At 38.4% G+C, this 25904-nt stretch overlaps 1 long non-coding RNA gene across 1 annotated transcript; it reads right to left on the reverse strand.

The window, feature by feature from the left end:
- Nucleotides 1–4872: 4872 nt before the first annotated feature.
- Nucleotides 4873–25904, reverse strand: LOC118681990 (uncharacterized). The gene is made up of 4 exons (XR_004977684.2): nucleotides 25610–25904; nucleotides 11006–11031; nucleotides 5481–5774; nucleotides 4873–5406 (listed from the first exon to the last, which is right to left on the reverse strand). It is a non-coding gene; the product is annotated as an uncharacterized lncRNA (long non-coding RNA).

The following is a 25904-nucleotide window of genomic DNA, read 5'->3' on the forward strand; positions in this document are numbered from 1 at the left end:
AGAGGAGGTGCACCATCGTTGCAAACGAAGTTAACAACCTCAAACCAACCAAATATCATTTGATCAAAGTGGATTTAAACTATCAAAAAAAGATTGCGAAGAAAAATGACTACAACAACAACGACAACAAATGATATGTTTCACATATGCTATACGACTAGTCACACAACTGTCCGGATTGTTCGTTGGTATGTGTCTTGACCGGATGTAACGAGATTGCTCGCATCCATAGCGGTAATTGCTGCCGCAAGGAAGAGAGAAAACGAGCGAATGCCAAAAAGGAAAAAAATATTGAAAAATTCAACAAAATATTTGCAAAGGAAAAAAAGTGGTGTAATGTTGAGAGTTTGGAGAAGTAAAGGGTATAAATTATGAAAAAAATAATATAAAATATAAAAATGAAGAAAAATAAAAATCAATCAAAAACCGTTTATGCCAAATTGCACGCAGTTTGAATATACATTTATGAATATTGGTATATCGGGTGTGTTTTTCAGATATTTGAAATAAAAATCAGAAAAATTAATGTTTTTGCAAAAAATTTGGTTCAATAATTGACAAATTTCATAATATTAAGTGTTTGTGTGGAATTTCGAGCATATGACAAACATGTCTATCTTTCGTGAAAACCGTTCGGTTCGATTTGATATCTTCTTTCCAGCCTGTAAACGTTAAAATCATGCTTACATTAACAAGTCCTTAAACCGATATGGACTTATGGTATTCAACTCTGGGGCTGTACCAGTCAAAGCAACAGATTAATTATCCAAAGATTTCAAAATAAAGTACTTCGTGGTATTGTTAATGCACCCTGGTACATTCGTAATGACAACTTGCATATGGATCTGAATGTAGAAACTGTTGACACCATCATCAAAAAGTATGCTCAAAGTCATGCACTACGACTTCAACAACATATCATCTCCTTAATAATGATGGCCTTACCAGAAGATTAAAGCGAGTAAAACCTTTCGAACTTGTGTAAAAACAAAACAAAAAATGAACTATAAAATAAAATAATCATTGTTCAGGTCTCACTAAAATAGTGACTATAATACATACATATGTATAAGTTTAACGTTTAACATCTGAAATGAATATCACAGGATAAGCATTTTGTAATTTTAAAACCGTATAAATTTAAGTCAGAAACAAATAGTTTATTAGTATTAATTTACTAGATTGCTATAAAATAAATTCTCCAAAGGGGGGATTTTACAAAATACAAAAAAAAAAACAATGCTTACTATTTGTCTCGGGCTATTCAAAGGACCAGTTGACTGATCCATTTATTTATATGATTCAAAAACCAAAAGTTCTTTCCTATTAATTGATAGTTTCGAGGACTGTGTGGCTTGGTGCTCTGCTAGAAGTATTTACTCATTAGACGATTGGTATTGTCGTGAGAAACCAAAAAGTCGCGACAAATTTCCTATCGTTAAATTGTATTCAAATAAAAAGTAAGGATTGATAACGTTTTCGGCTTGCGCACCACCTTTGACAACAACTTTTTCTGAATGTAAAAGAGCAAGAAAATGTCAATAACTTGGTTGAGCTGGTATGCACTTTCAGACTAGAGATCAACAACGCAAAAACTAAAGACATGACAGTAAATCACTCACCAGAAGTCAAATAAAGATTGACAATCATGAGAACGCGTTTGTCGACAGCTTCTGTTACCTCGGAAGCATAATAACAACTGATGGAGGCGCAAAAATGGATGCCCACTGTAGGATGAGCAAAGCAAGAGCGACTACCATGGGTGTTAGCAAAGTCACAAATGTCCATAGGTACAAAGATCAGAATATTTTCTGCATGCGTGAAGTCAACGATGTAGTGAGGAAGCGAAACATGGCTGGTCTCGAACTCCATCTCTCAGAGGCATCAAGCATTCATCAACCAGTGCCTACTGAAACTTATACAGTGCAGTAAATAGTGCTGATAGGCTATACTCTGAGGAAGAACCCGTTCAGCATCACAAGGATTGCACTGAAAACCTCAAAAACCAAAAGTGACTTGGAGAAGGGTTGGTATGGCGTGCATTAGCCGATATCAAAACTATCTGAGGCGCGTCAAAGACCACAGCCTTCAATTGTGTGAGATGGCGAATCTTTGTTGAGACCCTATGCTACAGTGAGGAGTAACAGGAAAAAACCAGCCTGGAGATTCGGAAATAAATGTTTTCGGATTTAAGGATAACTGTAATCGAATCCGTAGGGAGGGGTAGAAGTTCATAGGGTACTTACTTGCCGTATCACAAGCTGAATGAATCGGTGCGTTGTCTTGTTAGAAGTGCGATTTTTTTTGATCGCCAAATAAGGGCGTTGGGCTTTGATCACGATGCCGAATTGATCTTATAATGTACAGTAATATTTCCTATTGATTGTTTTACAATGTTCGAGGAAATCTATCAAAATTATGTGAACACCACAAAAAATACTGGCTAAAAGTTTGCCGGCCGACTGTTATTCGGGCGCCTTGGTGGACCATTACCTGGTAACAATCACACAGCGGACTGCCGATTGGGCACAGCATTTTAAATAGCAGAGATAGCTATACTTTGGAGTCAATAATTTAAGAACGATTGAATGAAATGTATTGGAACTTTGACAGTATTCTAGTTATGGTTAGTACTCTGAGCCAAGAATAGAGATATAGGGATGTTTTTGTTATTGACGATGGCTCAGACTAACAAAGGACTTTTCAGCTCACGAAGCACCGTTAATTTAACAAATGCGAATATTAAATGTAAATGATATTTTTCATCTAACTGGACCAAACTGAGTAGAGAAATAGATAGAAATCGACAAACCAAACGACCAACCGTCGAGTACTTTAATATTTTCACCATTGAAACTCAACTTCTATACGCACTGAAAGTTTTTTTGTTGTAATGTTTTTATTTTTAATTAAAAACGAAACAAAACATTTGCAATAAAATGATGGAAGGATAATGGACATTACAAAAAGCCGAGAAAAAAATGCTAAAATAAAATATGCTAAAAAAATAAGGGAAAAAGCGTAACAAAAACAAATACAAAACCGGAAAGTTAACATTTTCAAATTTGCAAAAATATTGCAAAAGTCAAATTGAAATAGATATGCGTGCATGTGTGATTGCGTAAGAGCCAGCAGTCAGCACGTCAATGCCTTCGTCCACGCAGCATGCAACACGCATGGCGCTGCATCTGTCCATAATGCATGGCTACGCATACAAGTGCAGCCGCGCCCACACTTCAGCCAGCCACTTCTATATACAAATTAACGGATTTGGTTTTTGTTGTTGTTGGGCTTTTTTTGTTCTTGTTTTTGTGATTTGCGGTGCGTTGCGTTGTCTGTTGATTGAAATTACGCATTTTTGCTACAGTAGTCAAATGTGGCAGGCTGGCAGGGCGGTCGGTGGACGTGCGGCTAGCGGGCTGCGTTGGATAAAAATGCAGAGAAATTGTATGATATAAAAAATTATTTATATAAAATTCAAATAAAAATATGTGTATGTTTGAATGTATTGGAGCACTCGAGGCGCACGCACAGGATGCAAGCGCTGCAGCCTAGGACGAACTGTCTGCCACATACGCACAGCCACACGCACACAGTTGCAAAATATTATATATGCGTGCGTGTGGCGACTTGGGCTTAACGCTCGCTTTGATACCTCAACCATGAGGCCGAGTCAGCTAGCTGTCCGACCCCTCTGGCCGCAGGCATATCCGATCAAGAACGCGAAGGGTTCGTGGTATGGAGGCCAAACCAAGCAACTAACCAACCGACCGACCGACCGACCGACCGACAGACCAAGCTAAAATAAATAAATTTTATGCGCACAAAATGAATAAAAATAGAAAATTGAGCACGCATTCTCTTCACCTGCCACGTAGCTCGGTCGCAGTGTATTAGATACGCAGCTAAACTTTTATCAGCCTCAACCGCCCAAGCACCAGCCGCCTGCAGTGTTGCAGTGCGCTCGCTGCAGCTTCATGCTCGTTAGCCCATTGCGTAAGTGTGTGCGTATGCACTCATCCTTCGTTTGACTCCTGGGCGCTCGGTGGGTGGGCCACGCATTGCTGTGGATTATTCCATTATTGTTGTTGTTTTTGCTGCTACTGTTGTATTCATGCAAAAATTATGCCTTAATTTGGGTTAATTATGATTTGTCTACACACGCAAAAGCTTACATATAAACAAGGCGTATATGAGTATGTGTGAGAGAAACTTTTCAAGTTACTTTCAGGCATTCAGTGAACCGGAATGAAATCTATCGCAAACGCAAACATCTGAAACTACTTATATTTATACTGTGTCGATTAGGCATTAATTTAAGCTTACCTGACTGTCGCAGGTCTAACTATTCACCTTTATATTGAACGAGTCTATTTTTATATTGAGCTATTGTATATTTGTTGTAATTCTCGTCAAAGTGTCTTATTTTATTGTATCACAAACTCTTGCCAATTGAAAATTTTGTTAAACACCAATACAGTACCGTAAAACACCAAGTTTATCATAGAAAAATCTTTGAACATAAGGACTTGTGTCAACTCTCAAACTCAGAGTTTACCATACACTCGTTTTGTTTTTTAACTCGCCTTAAACACCATTTTTAGTAAACGTTTCAGCGTAATTGAAAAAGTCACTATTTTGGCATTTCATCCCGACAGACATACAAAGAATATTCAAATTAAACTCAAAGTTTCTCTAGAGACTTCCTTATACCTTCGCTGTTTTTCATGTATCCAAAAGCTTAAACTCGAGTTTATTTTTGAAAGAAATACATCGAAAGACAGCATTTTCTTACAAAAAGAAACCTTCAGATATATATCTATTTATGATATATATTTCTAAAAATATACAAATTAATTGAATAAATACACGAGTTCTTCCGGGTTATGTGCCTAGATTGTAATAGTGTTTCTGTAAAGTTATACGCAAAATAAAGAATATATGCAATATAAATAATACTTCAAACGAGTCATGAAACTCCAGCTCCATAACTCTAAGACAGTAAGAGATAAAAGGCGTTTCACTTCATGAAACAACTAAGCTTTTTTTAGCACTTAAGATGGACGAATACAGTCCAATAACCATGTCTATAACTGATAACGTCTTGAAGATCGGGAAAATTGAAAACTAGTAGTCAGATCCTTTGGAAAACTTGGTGAAAATAACAATCAATTCTCAATTCTTCTGATATCTCGCATGCTCCCATAGCCATAAGAAGTCATTCCCAAAAATAATCAATTTCATTCTGTTTCGACTATACGTTTCGTACCTATGTTACAATATAAATTTTTTAAGTTAGCGGTTATTCGTTGGGAAACCTTCGACAATTTTTTTAAAATCAAATTGGAGCCTCTGCAAAAAATTGAACACAATCTTGCGGCTATTTTTGTTTATGAAATTAGATTGCTAAAATCGGGAAAAACAATGTAAGTAAGAATTAATTGCTTTTGCATTTTAAGGGTAGGTTCCATATATCTTACCACATGGTATGAGCCAGATAAATAAATGAAAAATGAGCAAATGTTGCAAACAATGTGTTGTAAGCCTGAATACCGCTATAGTATTGTCCTTAGTTCCCCGAATTTGAGTCAGATTCGCCTTTTAATTTCATAATTTGGATACTAATAAATGCAACTTTAGTTCGTTGTTCATTATTTTTAGTTCGAAACATAAAGCTGATGATTTGACGGTTCAGCACAATATTCCATAGCAGTTTTTAATCTTTGGAAGGTTAGGAAGGCAAAAAAGGGCGAGGCGACTATCTGAAAAGATTACTGTTGGTTGCAACAAAAAACAAGAAAAATCGTTAACTTTGGTTGCACCGAAACTATAATACCCTTCACAAATACAAAGGCTGCTCACAAGCACTTGATTCCGATCTAATTTCGTAAAGATATCTCGTCAAATTAAAGAGTTTTCCATAAAAACACTTGATTCCGATTGTTAAGTTTGTATGACAGCTATATGCTACAGTGGTCCTGGATCGGCCGTTCTGACAAATGAGCAGCATATTAGCAGCAAAATTTCAGAACGATACATTAAAAGCTCAAGGACTGGTTCTCCTATTTACAGAGAGATGGCTAAATCAACTCAGCTCAACATGCTGATCATTTATGTATACATTTTATAGGGTCTCCGACGTGTTTTTCTGGATGTTATAAACTTCGTGGCAAACTTAACCCCTGTTCAGGGTATAAATATATATCAAATCAAGTGTCCTTTTTTTGAATGTTTTAAGCATTCTTGGGATGTTCAAGGGGAATATAGATGAGTATAGATGAAACAAACAAGATACTCATTGATTAGGGAGTCATGTACTAAGTTCTTTAGAAGTAAACAGAGTTGTTGGTACTGAATATGGATATGCTTTCAACTAAATTAAAATTACAGAGAGTACTACTTTTTGACCGGATCGTAAAAGATGCTTACGTTTTTACAGTAGAGAATTAGAAATGAAAAGACAAAGGGAAGATGGAAGTAAATTGCTTTAATTGGCAGAAGAGCAAATACAGTTACAATTTCGAAAGTAGACGTTTAGCATTGAAATTGTGCAGTTAGAAGTGACGCATCAAATTTGTCCATATAAACTCCGCGCACAAACCAAATCGTTACACATTTTTTCCTAAATTGGTACAACTTTTCTTTTTGTTCGAGTGAAGTTTGTTCTCCACAGTTTAGTCGCGAATTTTACAACAGAAAAAAAATGTGGCAACGTGTTAGCTAGAAGTTTTGTGTTTCCAATGGAATCGCGACTACGGAATAGTTTACAATTTTTCAGATGTATTTTTGGGAGTCTGCTATAGCAGGTACATAAGTATTTGAAACTTGTGAAAACTTGCCTCATGCGAGTCGTCCAACCACCTCTGTTATATAAAGACGATAAAATCGAAAAGTAAATGAAACTGTACTTGAAAATCGTCCTATATGCATCAGAGAGATAGCAGAGGCTCTCAAAGTCTCTTTTGAATTGACTCAACATATTGTGGTTAAAGTTTTGGGTATGAAGCGTTTAAATGCTAGACTCTTGCCTATTTTAGGACGATAATAAAAATTCGTATTAAAACACGTGAAAAATTTGTTTTTTGTTATCCGTCCGGGTCAAATATGATCAGATGGTGTATGTGACGCTAACTGCAGAGTTTAATATGAGAAAAAAATGTATTCTTTAAAGACCTGCTTCAATAGAAATTAATATAATCCAGAAGGTATGTATGAACATTATGGCAAAAGTAACAGCAACAACAACAAGCGCGCGCCGGTGAAGCACTCCAGCAGTGACAACGCACACTCAAAAGCAACGCTGGCAAATATATGGTGTAATTAAGTGCACATTAAATAAATTAATAAACTTAATTCGTTGCTATTAACTTAACAGCAGCAACAAGAACAACAACAGGGATATGTGTAACAAAAACAATGCTATGTCATAACAACAATTGCAAACATTAGCGGTTGCAGTAGTAAACAATATTTGTGGCAAAAGGGAGCATCAATGATAATAAACATCGCAAAGCAACAACAAACGCGCAACAACCAATACAAAACAATTTCAAAATTAAAATCAAATGCAAATTGCACTGAATTGCTGATTTTCAAGTTGTAAATTAAACAACAAAAAATTACAAAAACAACACACACGATGGAAGTAACTGCAACAATAGCAGCAAAATGAAACTCGAAGCTTTGTGCATTTGAGAGGGTAAAAAAAAATATATATGTACACATATATAAACAAACAGGCTGCAGAGATAATCAAAAAAAGCTTAAAATACGCAGATAACTGTATTGTTGGCATGTTGCAGCAATGCGCATCTAATGCTGCCGGCTGCTGCCTGCCGCATTTGCCGGTCAGATGACGATGTGTGGTTGGGCGCGCGTATGTGTGTGTGTATGTACACCGTACCGATATAATACACGCTCCGCTTGCTACACTGGCAATTTTCTTGCTGTGCGCATTGTTGTTGCCCAACTTTTATACCCCTGTTGTTGTTGTTATTTTTGCATTGCAATGCATTTAATTGTCATCATGTTGTGAATGCGTTTGCAAACAGACTCCCAACTGCAACAACTACGCAGCGTGGAAGTCAGCCAGCCAACCCAGTAAGCCGTGACAGCAAGATGATTTCATTGCCTGAGCACGCCGCCCTGCGCTTAATCGAAATCGTTGCTGCTGATATGGCAATTGTTGTTGTTGTTGTTGTATTAGCGCTAACACAGGATGACTTACGCAGTTAGGCGCAGCTCATCCTTAAAGCTAACAAAGTGCAGCGCGCACATATACGAGTACACATAAGAGTGTGACGCGTGTGCTTGTGTGCGGCATGCCACAACAACGAAATTGCGTACACAATTCAAATATATTAACAGCGAAATTGCCGTCCATCAAACAGATTTGAATGCGTCGTTGACGCTGATGCGAAGTGATGCGTTCTGCTGTTGAGGTTGGTGCGCGGTAGGTGGGGCGAGCGCTTGTTTGCTAACGGGACGCAGCGGCTGAAATGGGACGGGCCGAGGATAATGAAAAATAAAAAAATTCGAAATCTGACATATTCACATTCACATAGACAACTGAAAAATAAAAGTATAGAAACAACAACAATAAGTACAGAATGCACTGCGAGCCACTCGCAAATGCGGTTGCAGCAGCAACAATATGCACGAATTGCAAAATGCGTGCATGCAACGCAGCAGGCAAGTTCGTCACTCAGCCGCAACCGAAATCTCTTCATGCGTAAACCAGTGCGTTGTTTGCCATCGCATTGTTTTATTTTAATTTTCTGGATTTTTCATTTCGTTCACTTTTTTTCACCGTCGTCAACAAACGCCCCGCGCACTGCGCTCCCCCGCATTCGACCGCTACGCAACGCATTGTTGCTTGGCGCATTTTTTCTCCTCTTTTTGTTTGAAAAGCACTCAACTTTTGAATTGTTTCCATGTTTTTTTTGCGCATTGTTTGTTATTACTGTCGTAGAATTCGGTTTGCATGGCGTGGCGCCGCGCGCCGGTGTGGGCAAGTGTGCTGTGTTGGCGGCGCGCGCTCAGTGTTTGGTCAGCGCTAATAGTGGATGCGTCCAATTGGTGCAATTTTTTTGTGAAATAAAAAGAATTTGTAGCGCAGCGGCGCGCGGAGTGGTGGTCGGTGGTATAGTGCGTAGCACTTTAACCCCTCTCCGCTACACACACTTGATTATGCCGGCTTTGACAGTAGCGTTTGGAGCATGTTCGCGTTCATCAACGGCAACATTTGATAACTTCATCCATCAGGATGTGATTATGATTGTTGGCGCAACTCTTGTCAACTGTCAGTCCTTTCTCGCACTCTAATAATTCGAGCTTTAATAGAGTCTGCTAGTCTCAGTTTTAGTTTTTTTAATTACAGTTTTATATATAAACGGTGTTTGCTAGCAGCCGATATTTGTTCGGAGTATTGTAGACTTTATACCGAACAACATCCAGACGCATGAATCGCTGTTTTGCACAAATTCATAGCAATTTTTAAAGTTGCCTATTAAGTCTATATAATAGAATAAACTTAAACCCATCTAAACCGAGCAATTTTCCTTTCGCTTATAGAAGATCCCTGTTGGGGATTAGCACAGCAATAAATAGGTCGAATGTGGTCAAATATCTGTACCTCACGATGATGTCCTCAACTTTTCGGTGAATAAGTACATACGTAGGGAATACTATAGTTTAAGCCACAAAAGAACTCATATTCATGTATGCTAACGCCTGGTCGGAAAATCCTGTGGAAGCCTGGAAGCCATATAGCGTAAGGTGGATGTATAGCATGATCGTAAGTCCGATAATCACATATGGTGCGTTGGTGTGGGGTGTGAGAACCTCAATGACATCAGTGAGGCCTCAACTTTGCAAGTTGCAGAGGCTGAGGGGAGCCCTTCTCTCGAAAGCAGGGCATATCTGTCAAAATGAGCAATGCGCTATATTTAACAATAGTCAAAGGTAATCAAAGCGATCTTGTTTTACGAGATTAAATCGCTATTGGTTAAGAAATTTGTTAGTCGGCTTAGCATCCTATCCGTGACACAAAGGTAAATAATGAAGGGCAGATAAGCTTGTACGCTCTGCAGCGGCTACCAAAAACGCTCCTTTCTAGTTGGTATACATACTATAAGAGAATTACTACGTAAGGAGGAAAGGACAGAAAGAGAAAAGCGTTGGTAGCAAACATCTGGGTTGCGCCAAAGCTAGACTTTTACTACGAGGATACAACCAACAAGTGGTAAAAATAAATAATAAATCGTCTCAATATAAACCGGTAACTGCAGGCTTATGAAACACCCATATAATTGATATAGACAATGTTTAGAGCAGACGCAGGAACAAAACCCTGGAATACATGCATCTTAGCAGGAAACGCATGGACTTCCTAGCGCCTAGCCTTATTCTTGAATTTATAAGAGTGCTGGGACTAGAGTCCTTAATTAAAAATTAAAGGAGAGTGGGGTGAAATGTCGGGTATAGATTAGGGTATATTAAGTTTGCCACGAAGTTTAAAACACCCAGAAGAGAACGTTGGAAATCCTATAAATTGTGTTTATAAATGATCAGCTTGAGGAGCAAAAGCAATTCAGCCATGTCCGTCTGTCTGTAAATAAGGGAACTAGTCCCTTAATTTTCTCTCCTAAAAGCTGCTCGTTGGTAGAAAACGCTGATATCGGACCACAATAGCATATAGCTGTCATACAAACTGGACGATCGGAATCAAATTTTTATATGGAAAACTTATGTTTTTAACGAGATATTTTCACATACTTTAGCATGGGTTATTGTGTGTGTGACAATGGTGCAACTTCCAAAGAAATTGTTTGCATCGAATCACTATATCATATAGCTGCCATACAACTTGAATGGTCAAAATCAAATTATTTTAAGGAACCTGCTGCATTTATGAAGGGTGCAGCCGAAGTTAAAGTTTTAGCTACAACATCAAGTGACATGAAAATAGTATGAAGTAAAATATATTATGATGTTTTTAACTTACCAAATGTTGGATAGAATGTTTTTTTCCTGAAAACAGAAAACAAAACGAATTTTTATTGCGTATATTAGATTTAAATCTGTATACTTATAAATACTTATGTCATTATGCCAATATAAATACTGTAATAAACGTATTAAAAAATTATTTTATGGATTTTTAATGATCTTGCGATAGTTTATAACCATATCGGGCACAATGTGGATACATATAAAATATGTTATACCTATATTCGTAAAAGCATATATATGCATATAAAACCAGTAAAAGTAGAAATATGTATATGCATGTTGCATATAGCTTTGTTTGCTTGTGGCGCCCACTAAAACTTAACAATTTCATTTGTGTCTTCTTTTCCTACTTTTCTTGCTTGCTGGACAACGCGAACCATTTATAGAGCGGTCGCCGGCAGTAATCTTGTAAAACGCATGTACATATTTAGTTAATACGCTCGCGAGCAATTAAATGTAATCAGCGTGCTCATTCGAACCAAAAAACAATCAAATAACAAATGTGGAACAAAAACGCCAATAAAAAAGAGGCAAAAGCGGCGAATGAGGTGCATAATATATGGCTAAACATGTCCACACACACATATATATATACACATATATTTATGTACTGCTTGTGTGTGTGTGTGAGTGTGTTAGTTAGTTATCCTTGTTCATGCATACTGATCCGCGTTGTGTTAGCGACGCTTCCAAGAACTCTTGCATCCCAAATCGACAAATGGCCACGACACGCCTGCGCCGGCGCGCTTACATGCTACATACTTGCCACCAGTTGATAGGCGCAGCTTAGATACTTTTCGAGCGAGAATTAAACAATGTTGCCACCAAAAGCAAAAAAAAAAAAAAAAAAAAAAAAAACCAGAAGAAAAAACACAGATAGTCTCTAACTGCGACGCAACTTGAAAAATGCAAGAAAAATAATACAGAACAACAACAAGCGATGCATAACACGCTTGAAAAAGTAACAAATGTACAATACGTAAGAACGGCCAAGTGGTAAGTCAAACTAACTAATTCCAGTGGCGATTTCAAATGAAAACCTAATTATAAAATCACTAAACAAGTTAACAATAATGACAACAGCGACAAGTTGCTTTTGCCGTGCCCGCACAACGGCCGGCGGCGAGAGACGCGCGTTGGCGCACAATTGGCGACAGCAGCAAAACTTAAGCATAATTATGAGTCGAGTTAAAAATGCATTTAAGCCACATCGTTAATGGCCACATTAGTAAAATAGGAAATTGCATACACACACACATATTGTTGTGTGATACACACTCACACATACATATAAATATTCTACGCGGTAATGCGTTGGGGCTGGCTGGCTGGCTGGCGCGCTAGTGTCCAGGCGTATGCCAGCCAGCAAAGCGGCGTTTTCAGCATTTTTAGTTAATTTACCGAGAAAGCATTTGAAATTCTTAAAACTAGCGTTTTTTACAATGCGATGTTGTTTTTGTTATTGCTGTTAGTACCATCTTGCCATTTGTTGACAACGCTCTTAGCTGTTGCAAGGCACAACACACACACTCGCCCATACATACATGTGTCTGTATGTACACAAGCAATCATAAAAGAAACGGTTGTCAACAAAATACTACTGAAAATCACGTCAATCATTTATGGCATTTTATTTAGCGCGACTGTAGTTGTTGCGTGCCCACAAACACAAACTAAATGTTTGTTGGCCAGCGCTTACCCAGTTGGCAAAAAATGGAGAGACGTTTTACTTTGTATAGACGATCCAAATGGCGTTAAGTCGTGTAAAGTCAAGTAAAACCAAATTTTTTTTTTTTACTTGGTCTCTCCAAGGCAGCGCAGGTCATTTCCTCTGTTTTACGTTATGAATAAATGGTTTTAAAATGATTTCGGGGAAGCGACCGAATAAATTTCAGCCGAAAGTGCTCATTTTCCGACCACTTTTTGCCGCAATCGGGGCCGTATGTCAGCAATAACGCACCGAATATTCTTTCGGTATGAAAAAGTCATTAATCATTAGGGTGGAGCGAAAATTTTTTTTTTTGTTTTGCCTGGCCTGAGTGTAAATTTTGTAGATTTTAAAAAAATAAAAAAATTTTAATATCCCACTCAGTTTTAAAATAAATTTTCTAGTTAAAATTTTTATTTCGTAAAAAAGTGTTCTAGAAGCTGTGGAGAGTCCTACTTCTGGCCAATTAAAAGTTATCAACTTAAAAAAAATTTGTGTGATCATTACTGGAGTTTCAAAAAAAAGTCTTAAACGACAACATGCTTTCCATAAGCGTTAAAATAAATTTTGAGACAAAAACTGTCACAGACGGTAATTTCTATACAAATATAAAGAGTTTAAACCAAAATAAATTTTTAACTCGAAGTTTACTTTAAAACTAGATGTTAAAATTTTTTTTTTTGTCCAAAAATTTTCTTTTTTTAGAATTTACAGATTTTACCCTTAGGCTAAGCAAAAAAAAAATCATACTCTATATGAACTACTGGGCATAAGCAAACCTATCGGCGTGAGGTGTGCTGCGTTTATACCGGATAAAAAAGCACAACCGTAACATCATTCCACAGCAGCGTTTGACGCTTTTTTAGCATAACTTGTGGAAGTTTCTGCGTTGTTTTGTAGCTGTCGAAAAAACATGCTACATGCTATCCATACAACAAAAATCAAGGGACTATCGTAACATAAAACTTCGAAAGGCGAAGCTGCTCCGTAGTTAATGAATATTTTCAGTCAGAAAGTGATCGCAACCATTTTCGGATATTCACAATTGTTGATTTACATAATCTACTTGGAAAAAGTCAAAACCGCAAAGAACTCTTCTATTTGAAATCATTGGGACGATGCGACCGGCTTTGGTTGCGGACGATGATACAATTAGGTTACGCACCGCTGCTCCATGAGAATTTTTTTGTCACCAGACTTAAAAAAAGGACTCGCCGAGCAGACATTTTAGTCGATTAAGGTTATCGCCGTCAGAGATGGCTCGCGCTGGCTGAATTATGAACAGAAGCAAAGCGTCATTTATCTTGTTTTTTTTAATTTTCTTTCGTAGGACTATAAGGCATTCCATTATAATGTAAGCTTGAAATAATATCATCTCAACGAGTTTGATTGAAATTTTGCGTTTTCAACAGAATTACGGCTACGTTGAATCGTTGAAAATGTTGCAAAAAATGCTTTGATGAGTCTATTTTATCAGAAACATAAGTATTTCAACGGCACAATATATTCAGTGATGGTCTGAAGTAATTGAAAAATTGTCTAATGTGAGTCGTCCATTCACCTCTGTTAACAACAATAAAATCGAAAATTTTAAAGAAGCAGTGCTTGAACAACGTCGTGTGGTCATCCGAGAGTTAGCAGAGCAGCTCAACTGAGGACCCTACATTCATCGAACGCATCATTGGAGTTCATCGCAGCTGAGATTTATAACAATTGTTTGAGTCAAATTTGATCTGATGGTAGAATTGCCAATATCTTTTTATAACCAAAATGTGGTTGGGTTCGGTGGCTTTCGCATTAGGATATTTTAGCTATCGGTCTTCTCAACTTTTTATTAGTTTGAGCCATAAGAATTTTATAATTTTATAGCTTTTGAACACCTGGGTTATCACAAAATGGCATCTAAGCCGATGTACAAATATATTTCTGTACCATGGTTGTTGGCAAACTATTAGATGCCACAGTGTGCTGACAATTGGTTGGTGTAATTTATTTATGACATTTTTTCGCCATTACCGCACAGCACAGTTTCTGGCATCGGTGATTGGCGATCAGCGCTCGGCGTTCGGTGAACGGTGTTGCTGGTGCTTGAGCGGTTGCTGTCGATGCTCAATTCAGCGGCAGTCAAGGCGTACGTAGCTAACTATCTTGGTTTTAAGCGACTAAACGAATGCAGTAATGCATGTGTATACGTATGTGCTTACGTGTGTATGTGCATGTGTGGGTATTTATATTTATTTGTAAGCGTTTTTGCAGCTTGACCAATTCTGTCGTTGCATTCGTGATGTAATGTGGAGTGAATGAGTGACTTGGATAAAAAAAAAAAACACAAACAAAATAAAAATATAGCAAACAGCTAGTACAACAACAACAACAACAAAGGGGGTGTCTGCGGTTAGCTGCCAAGACGAGCGATTGTAAAAACATGAAAAAAAGAAATTCACGGTAACAACGAATAAATGCGTTTATATGCAACAACTACAACGCGGCGAATAACAGTAGCATAACGTTTAAGTAAGCAATGACAAGACAACAACAACAACAGCAGTCTATGGACAGACTTGGTCTTTTACGCGTCGCAGAGGCCAAAGTCATGTCTCAAAGTCAAAGCCAAGTTCCATATTCATCACTTGTTGCAAATGCAACAGCAACAGTAACAGCAACAACAAAAATTTAAGCTTTGGCTGCGTGACAATACCAGGCTAGTAGTGTTGTTGTTTTCACTAGTTTCGTTGTTGTTGTTGCTTTTGCTTTAGCTGTATTTGCCGCGTTTTAGGCCCCTCGAGCATCGCGCTATTTGGTGTGTGTTTGATTACTTGTTGTAATTGCATGCACTGTCATTTGTTGTTGTTGTTGTTATTGTTGTTGTTGTGGGCTGCTGCTTGGGCGATTCAAAGGCAGAAAAAAGCAACAAAGCCAGTGCAGCAGCGGAAAAAACGCTTTTAAATCCAGTTTCGCCGCCAAAACTGGATTTCCTAGAAAACGATTTATTCTCGCCGTCGCTCTGACGCTGTGTAGCCGTCAGCGACGCCACTGTGACTGCAATTGTTGTTGTTGCTATTGCTATTACTATTTCAACCGTTTTTTCTTGCCATTTAGACGACGGTTGTCGCTTTCGTTGTTGTTATTGTTATTATTACTATTATTATTGTTGTTGTTGTTGTTGCACCACCGCTGTACTCTATCGGCGTACGTTTAGTCGATTTCGTATTCCGCATTTCAATCCGTCGAATTTTAATGAAACACACGCTGTCGCAAATGGACGCACCCTCTTCCACCTCCTCTTGCCCACAACATCGCCTGTCACGCCAACGGCGGCGTTCGCTCGGTGTTGGAGCGCGCGGGTATCCGCCTGCTTGTCAAATTAGATATTCTACATGCGAATGATACTTAGTTTTATTTTGCTTTTAAATTTGCTATATCACTTCGTTATAATATTTCATACATGTAAATACCATTGCAATGCAGTGCCGCTCATACCCTTCTCCCATAGTGCCTAACCTATTTTTGTCTCATTAAATTATTGTCGTTTGCTTTGCACCCAGTAATATTTTTTGTTATTTTTTTTTTGTTGTATGAGTTCCTGCCTTTTTCTCGCCTTCACATGCAATTTATTTGGCTGGTCATAGCGCTGCTAGACTTATCCATTTGCCATACCCTCTAACCGCTCACCCCCCAGAGTGACCGAACCATCCATCGCCAGCTGCTACTAATTGCACCAATTTATTTTTTAAATAGAAAAATGTACTAATTCAGTTTAAAATTAATTTGGAAACAGAGAAATAGCAAACAGAGAATTGAAAAAACCAACATTTATATGGATAGAACGGTAGTTGGAGGTGGTACGTAGAGATGCTGGTCACTAAATAATTTTGTAATTAATTTCTGGAATTACAAACAAATTCAGCGCAGCTATGAAGAAAGTAATTTTAATAAAAAATACATATGTAGACAAATTTATTTTATTCTATGCATATTATATACATCGATATTAGGGTGGGTAAAAAAAAAACCGAATATTGTCTTTTCGCTTGGTACTCTCAAAAATAGTTCTTAGAAACGTCACAGCGCACTAAAGGTAAACTCAACAGAACGTGTTTCAATGGAACAACAACAGGGACTAGAACAAAGCCAACTATCCATGCTCAATATATGCCTCAGAGGGGAATAAATTACCCAAAAACCAAAATTTGTGTTATCTTAATCAACATTTTCTAAATAGTGATCGACTTCGGAATGTATCACTGCACAGAAACATTTTCTTATTATATCTAGTAGCCGTATGTGTGTCACCGCTTTTGTCGAACTTGATGATAATATACATTCCGCAAATAAAAGTATGTAGACACAAATTCTGGGGTGCAAGCGCCAGTTATAAACTCCCTAATAGCGAGCCATATCAATATTCTGAGAAACATACTACAGGTAAATATTTTAGTTTTTTTTTTGTTTGGAGTTATATAATTTCTCTAATCCGTTCAAAGCACGTACTTTACGCAAGATAGTCCTTTTAGCCGTTTAAAACTGTTGAAGACTGTGGTAACCAGTGATGCCCTGTATAGAGGGTTACTCAACCCCTTAACTTTTCTACCAAAAGCTTGGGCTTATTTAGACTGACTAGGATTATATGCCGTTGTACTTTCTATGTTTTTCCTCCGAATCGGGAATACATTTGTTTAAAATAAAATGCTTGGATTGGATTAAGCTTTACAATTACGGCCACATCATGTTCAATCAAAAAGTAGTTGAAATATTATTTGTTGTAACAATAAAAATAACAACTTACTTAAATATTATAGAAAAATTTGTTTACGTTTTTTTTTATATGCAAGACTCTTAAAAGGCATCTTGACCTGGGTTATATATACAAAATAATAATTCTTAAGCAACTCTTTCTTCTATAAAAGACAAACAGCCAGCTGGACATTTGTATGCTTGGTTGGTAAGATTAAGAGAAGAAGTGAAATATTTTGCTATACTTTGCAGTGTATTGGTGACATCACTATATTTGAATGTCCTTGCATCTAGGTAAAATATCTCAACTATAATGGAAAGTATGCACTTAGAGCTTTCTAGCAAAATTATTGAAATTTGGTGAGTTCGGATTAGTATATATTTTAAAAACAGTTGAGGAGATTTGAATGTTGATATGATTCATGTAGAGTCAAAAGATAAATGTCTTTCAATAGTTATAGGAATTCTAACTGGACACTGTGCGATCGGGATTCAGGCGGTAAGATTGAAACTTTTAGCGGGTGTCAGCCAGTTATACTTGTATAAGCCGCCTGAAAGAAGATGAGATAGAATTATCTCAACATATCCTGCGTGAATTGTCTCACCGTTGCCAGATCAAGGCTAAAATACCTCAGATCTCATACATCTATACATCCTGATGAAATAGCGAAGACAGAAAGAAGAAAACCTAACTTCGACTTTTCCACGGTTCCCCATTGCATGAATTAAAAGTAAAATCAGAGATTTTTAAACACAAAACCTTAAACACAAATTTGTCGCTACTGCCATTCTAATTACGCTCATTAAGAAAGACTTTAGGCAAAGATTTGTTAACGATTATAAATAGCTGGAGTGTGGTCCTGTGTAATCGTTGCGTCGTGAGCATCTTAATATACTTGTAAGTATGAGATACCAGTATATAATTTTGTGCGGTTATTTTTATGAGAGTGAGAGAGAATGGAAAGAAGAGGAAGACTTTGCCATATAATTATTGCTTGAATTTTAATGTTCCTTTCTGACTTGTAGACTTTCATCTTCGGAGAATGATATACTCATATTTAGTAGCTATTAAACGAGTTGGCTTATAACACTAATCTTCACATTCCCAATCCGATAAAGATGCCAATTGGAAAATCCGTCATTAAAACGCCTCCAACAACAGGCCGACCCATTTCCATACGAATGTAAACATTGCATAACATTATGTAAATATGTATGCAGATAATCAAGTGCTTAGTGTAGCCCTTTTTGTAAATACAACACCATTGTTATTGTTATTGTTATTGTTGTTGTTGGTCTATTGTGAATGTGTTGATTTGTGTCATTGAGATCATAAAAAATCAGACAATTGAATGTAACAACTTAATAGGTGTTGGCATAAATTGCCACGACTACAAATGGATTTATAACCATTGTTAACAGATTGTAAAATGGCACTGAATGCAAGCGAGCGCGCGCTAGCTGGCTAGCTCATGTTTGTATGTATGATGAGTGAGTGTGAGTGAGCCACGCGACTAAGTAACAAGAAAGACCATGCCACAAAGCAGCCATGCCACACTGAGGCGCTAAGACACCCAGGCACAGAGGCAGACACACAGCACAGCTATGTAACGACCAACAACAATAACAACAACAACAACAACAACAGAAAAAAGGCGGCAGTAATGCTGGTAACAACAACAGCATTAGGCGGCCGACTCACGATGCGCCGTGGAGATGAGCTACTAAGGAAATAAAAATGTACAAAGCGAGGTGGAGTTGCAGGCGAAGTGTAGGCACTGGACGGACACTAGAGGAGCAATAGACATGCGCGAGCAACTGCCACCGACTACATGTGCTTCTTGTTGTTGTTGTTGCTGTACAGTACAGTTTAACTTGGGTGTTTTGCGCGGCGGCACGTCATGAATGGGGCGGATCAGCTCGGCTGCTGGCGGTAGCGGTGTTGCTGTTATTGTTGTTGGTATGTAAGGTCGCAAAGGTGATATCTGCGCTGATTGAGATATGTAAACATTATTTAAACAGTAGCGGCAATAGCAACAACAAGCGAGAGCGTGTGCAACATGGGCAACATTTGCAATAACAGCAGCAACAACAACAACAAGAACAATAACGACAGCACGCCAACAATATGGCTAAGCGCGGTGCACGGCAGGCGGAGAATTTGTGGAGCGAACGAGTCACTATGGAAATTGAATGCGCAGCTATGGATTGCGCATGCGCGCCAACGCGTGGCACTTAACGACGCGCGCCACACACACACATACACAAATGCAACAATGCGAGCAGTGTGTTGCACGAAGATGATGTGGCGTAGTGCCGCCGCAGGCATTTACAAGCAATAAGTTGGTGTTGGTTTATATTTTTTTTCAACAATTGCCTGCCACATTGCAACTTACTTACAACAGCATTGGCGACTGTGGCAGAAGCTGTATCTTGCAATTTGGTTGGAGCAAACAGTTTAACATTGGATTGCCGCATTTGAGGATGGTCCTTTTGCTCATTCACGTTTTTTCTTGCACATGCGGCACTTCCGATTTGCATGAGATGATTAGTGTGGAACGCGTCGGAAAGGTGTTGCACGCAACGTCGCGCTTGTTGTCGATTGCGCTGGCAGCGGGTGGACAGCTGCGTGTCAGGCAGGTGTATGAAGACGATCGATTTTAGTGGATCGCCACACTTGATCATGTGCGTCCGTTCTGATGGTAAAGGGCGGCAGCAGCTGCAAACGGTAATGGGAATTTATGGCAATCGCATTAGCTTGCAACATGTTCATAGCGTTTGCTGGAGAAATGTGTCAACTGCGTTTGAAAACCGATTGCGTATGTTTTGGTCCATTGCCTGTGTTTGGATCGCATAATTTCTAGCATTTTATCGTAATTTTTTACTGATAATAAAAGATAAGGACCTGCTTTGGAGTATTTGCGGTATCGCAGCTTACTTTGCTAATTGCGTCAAAGCAATAAAATTATATAAATACGGTATACACTCAATTTGAAAGCTTATTTTGCATCGAAAGGAAGTCTTTAAAATTTGACTTAGACTTCCGAAGATTTAAGTGCGTACATCTTTTTACAAATAGAATTTTTTAGAAAACAATTAGTTGGCTTTATACGAGGTCTAGTTAAAAGAAATCCATTATATATCCATGAGATGGCCTTAGTAATCTGTATCTCGAGTTTGTAGTACGATTACCCTATAACCTACATACAAGTATATGGCATTAGAAAGAGTAAATTTCAAGAAGAAAACCTTTCCAGTCGTGAATGTTAAGAATGATTTGCTATGTATTTGGTGGGATTGACAGGGAATCATCTACTATCAGCTGCCACGCTACGGTAAAACTCTTAATCTTGACCTGTACTGTTAACAATTTGACAGTCTTAAGAAAGCATTCGAACAGAATCGGTCCATTTTGTCCAATAGGGGAATACCTGTGTGCGTACCTTCGCTGCAATTAGATAGTGAGTGTTAAACTCATACGTTAATGATGTTGAACAGAACCATCAGCTCCGTTGAAGAGGTCAAAATCTCAAAGCACCTCACCGAACAATTCCACACCAGGCGAGGTTTTAAACAGAATGATTGCCTCTTGTGCGCCCTCCTCAATATAATGCTGGAAAAAGTGACACGCGCCGCTAATCTGAACCGCAGTGGCACTATTTACTTTAAAAGGACAATTCTACTGGGATGCGCAGATGACATTGATAGCATAGGAATTAAGAATATAGCCGCGTCGCCTATTCGCGCAATATTTTTCAGCCTAGAAAAGGAAGTAAAAGATGTTGATCTTTAAGTGAACGAGGACAAGACAGCGTACCTGGAGATCACACGTCTTGGGACGTCTACGTCATTGTTGCCAGCTATAAATTTGAAAACGTAAAGAAATTTGTCTATCATGGAACCAGCATAAATGCCACCACAAATCTAAGTCTGGAGATCAAGGCCAGAACAACTCTGGCTATCATGTGCTACTTTGGGATCGGTGGGTAACTAAGAAGTAAATTCATCTCTCCACGAACTAAGTTACCTCTTACCATTATCGTATTATCATGAACTGAGATGAGAAAGCACCTTAAGCAGCCGTCCACGTGAGTGATCTGTAGCGAAGAAGATGAAACGAACTGTGTGAGCCCTACAGCGACATGAATATAGTTAAGCGCATAAAAATCCAATGAATGCGCTAGCTAGGTCATGTCCTACATATAGAAGATGATGTTCCAGTGAAAAGCTCCTTTGCATCGAAATCCACGGGTGGACAATGGCAGCAAGAACGCCCACGCATTCAATGGAAGGACCAATTACATAGGGACTTGCATGCACTTGGGATGTAGTATAACTGACGTTGTCTCGAAAAGGGGTAGAGACAACTACCGAAGTTGTGTTTTCTTGGCGCAGACCGACCCACGGTTGTAGAACCAAAGAAGAAGTAGAACACAATAACTGTGTTCCATCAGAATAACGACTCTTCAGAAGCTCCGGGAGCTCGGTTATATTCACCGTAGAAGGCTAACTTGGGTACAAGGGATTACTACCTGCTACTGTCTATGGCGAATAATTCTTCTAGTGAAAAATTCGCTTCAAGTAAATGATTACAAGTTATGAAATAAAATAGTACGTATTTGACTTAAATCGGATTTTTCTAACTATACTTAATATAGGCTTCATTCTAAGGCAGAAATTATGATTTTATTTTTACTATATATTATATTATACATGACAGAGCCAATCATTCGGATTTAAAATACTATTCTTAGGAATTCACATAATCGCCAATAACCTGTCGGTTCTCGTCATTTAGGAAAGTGTTTCTACCTTGATTGAAACAAGACTTTTATATTGGTACGTCTCAATCCGCCAGAGTTGACAGTATTGTGCTCTTTGATAATTCTTTTAGCAAGCTGATGTCAGTTTTGAATGACTCCTAGTTCTCCCCACTGAAACTTTATAAAGCAAATAGGTTACATACGAATGTCATAATCAAGGAAACCCGTTATTTTCGCTAGAGTAGGGGTTTGAACACAAGAGCTGGCTAGGAAGCAAAGCACTTTTCAAGAACTTTAGGTTTTGAAGATAATGTTACACTACCTGAAATCGTGACATCTATCCCAGCAAATTAATAAATTCTTAACTCTTAGTCACCTTAGCGCGTGGCTTTGTGCTCCTTGAAAATTATGTACTGGGATTTACAACCAAAAAGCATTTTCGCACAAATTATACGCAACTAAAGACACAAAGGTCAAGAGTCCGTGTGAGTCGTTGTGCAAGACAGGTTTACTCATCTTCTTGTTGAGAGCAGTTTGCGATCTGTGACCAACAAGATCGCAGTCAATCTTATGCGTTGGCTTGCAATTCCCTAATCGTATGATGTTGTACAACAATAAATTCCGTTTTCTTATCGCCACATTCACTACATTTAGCTACAGGCAATGTGTAATGTGTAAGCCACAAAAAAGTAATTTCGTTGCATGCCAAAAACCTGTACGGGGACGTCGCTCATTTTGGCACCGCATTCAGCGAGACCATGACGAAGGATGCTTGCTTGCCTCCGGTGTCAAGGCAAAAATGCAACATTCGAAATGTCCAATTATGTTAAACTTCCTAATTTTATTGTGCACTGTCTAATACCCAAGCTGCCGACCGACGGAATGGTCGGATTGGCTGCCTGGTAGACTACTTGAAACACCTGTTGCCACCATGGTTGCTGATGATGTTTGATGCTGCTTTTCGGTTGTCAAGTGAAATTTGGAACTTGTTGCCGGATTATTCGTATCCGTGCAGATGGACGTTGCAAGACAATCACGCGACCGTTGCTTGCTCAGTGGCAGGCAAGTGGATGCACAGTTAATGTTCCAGTGGCAACAAGTTAGCGCATTTCATAATCAGCTTAGGTAGTTTGTCATGGCTGGGATTTAGTTAATCACCAACAGGTGGCAACGTCGGTCACTCTCCAACATTTAGAGGCGAAACACTATACAAGAAGATGTTGCTTGTTTGCCGGAAATTTTCGATGGTCGTAGTGGGGGCAACTGCGTGGTGGAGTGCAAAAGTGCAGCTGCAGCAATTTGGCTATAACGGTTGCATTGGTCAGTACTATAAATGTCTGTCTAAGTTTCCTGTAGACTCAAGCTTTAATCATTTACTTCTTTAAGCCATCTTATTTCTCGAGAAAGCAGAGGACTAACGGCTCACCGAAGTAATCGCCGTTGTTGAAAAAATTATATGTATATATTCATAACCTAGTTATTATAGATCGAAATACAAAAACCGAAAAAATGATTTTTAATAAGGGTGTAAAGGTTTCTCTGAACTTACTACACCGGTGTGTCTAGGAACTGTTTACTTTAGTAAGAAGAGTGGAATCGATTTGGTGAAGCTGTGTTCCTTAAAGAAGGTAAAAGTAACATAGAGTGTTTTAAATCGAGGGAAGCCCACCTTAAAGAGGAGAAATTCCTCAACAAAAGACTTTAACTTTTATCTGGAGATCGCTATTTATCATCCCCAGATGAGTAGAATACACGGCTCTATTAGAATTCTGAAGCTAAGTCGAGCATTTTTTTTATGTTTGGAGGTTAAGACGAATTTTTGTCTAATATAAACATTCAGACTATACGTAAGCAGTAGGAGTATAGCCTCGAAAATGTGGTGAAGATGACTTTCATTATTGTATCTGTTATGATCCAGTTCAGAGATGGCATATATCCTTAATAATCCAATCGGTAGGAGTTACTGAATACAGCTTTTCGAAAAATAAGTTTAAAACATCGGCAGCAACAGTATACTCTGTAAAATGAGGTGAATGAACGTTCTTCTGAGATCTAAGACGTTCTCATTGCTTTTTCTAGTATGATCGATTTCAGAGATGAGATCCGGCATCGTCTTTTCAACATGGAACAATGTAAACCACAAGTCTTTCGAACTGAGAGCAATTTAAATTTGAATTTTTCTCAGCTAGATTTACAATACTATGCATATGAATGACAGAGCGTAAAACAAAATAAAGTCTTCACACATTTAAACTAAGGGGTTTTCAAGTTATAAAGTTCGGCGGGACTCAGACTTTTGATGCCTCTTATTTTTCGCATGAGAAATTATAAATTTTTGCCGCTGATGGAACAGTTGCTGAACGTATAGTTTTACCGTTACCGAAAGATTTTGTGGAGAAGTCAGTTTTGTATATGCGTTTCGAATCTTTGTTATATAATATTACTTTAGTAATTTCAAATTTGCAAAGCCGTAGTTCCATAGTGTTAAAATGGTTAAAATGGGAGGCGACTCTACTGAAACTCTGTCGCCATGTGGATTCTCTAAAGAAAAATGATTCTGATAATAAGTAAATTCTATTCATTTATGCGCATAATAGTAAGCCAAGTTGTCACACTAGTTCGGCTATCTCTCACATTCCGGCAGCCACTCACATCCCCAAGATTACATTGTCAACAGTCCATCCTTCCACTGATTTTGCATTCATTTTAATTTTTATGAATTTTGTTACAGCCGCTCGCTGTTGTTGTTGTTGCTGTCATGAATGCCATCTTATCGCCTAAATGTCGGCAATTGCATGCCAGCCAATTAATCACTCTTCTCCCGCAAAACCGGCGCTCACAATTGCCGGTTGTCAGATGGGAAGGCACTGCTTCTACTGGGACTCCACCAAAAAAAAAAAACAAAAAAAAAAGATCGTTGATTGCATCAAGTCTGCATTCGGACTCCCTTTCATGCAGCGAGAACAAGTTCCCATTCTCTTTTCCTCGATAAAAATAATAAAAACTAAAAACTATTTAAGAGAAGCCGAAAAATGCCGCACAACTCTTTCGGCGCATATCTACGAATTTCGAGTGTAAATGTAGGATAATTTGCCAATCAAGAAGTAAAAGCAAGCGAAAAATGTAGAAGGGGGACTCAGAGCCTTAGCGCGGCGCGTCGTGACGTTTGCGTTGTGGAGCGCAGTTGCAGCTGCAGTGGCATTGCGAATGCATTTTTGTGTTGCGTGCGTCGGGTGTTGCTGTTGTTGGGAACTGAGCGACGGGCAATGAGTGCATTTTGTGATCTCATAATTTCTCATGTATTTTCGTTAAACTTCGACGCTTATTGCGTCGTGCAATGCATTCTTCGGCCATACAGCTCCCCCTATACCACTCCTCACCACCTACTTACCTTACATTGAGTTCCACGTATGCATGGTTGTCGTGTTATATTTCTCTGGCTTTCGGCTTATTCGTCAATTTTATATGCACTTTGCTTTCATTAGTTGTTAATTGTTGTTGTTGTTGACTTTGTTGTTGTTGTGGCATTTTTGCCAGTTGCTTTTCTTTTCGTTGTTATTATTTGCGCACATTTGCTGTAATTTGCGCGTCCTGTACTCAGCGATCTGGCTCGGCTTGCGGCGAAGAGTTCCGGGCGCTCACTAGCAACAATACATATCTATAAACATACTAGTACATACATAATG

Source organism: Bactrocera oleae, chromosome 2 (assembly GCF_042242935.1).
Source record: "Bactrocera oleae isolate idBacOlea1 chromosome 2, idBacOlea1, whole genome shotgun sequence".
NCBI classification, from domain to species: domain Eukaryota; kingdom Metazoa; phylum Arthropoda; class Insecta; order Diptera; family Tephritidae; genus Bactrocera; species Bactrocera oleae.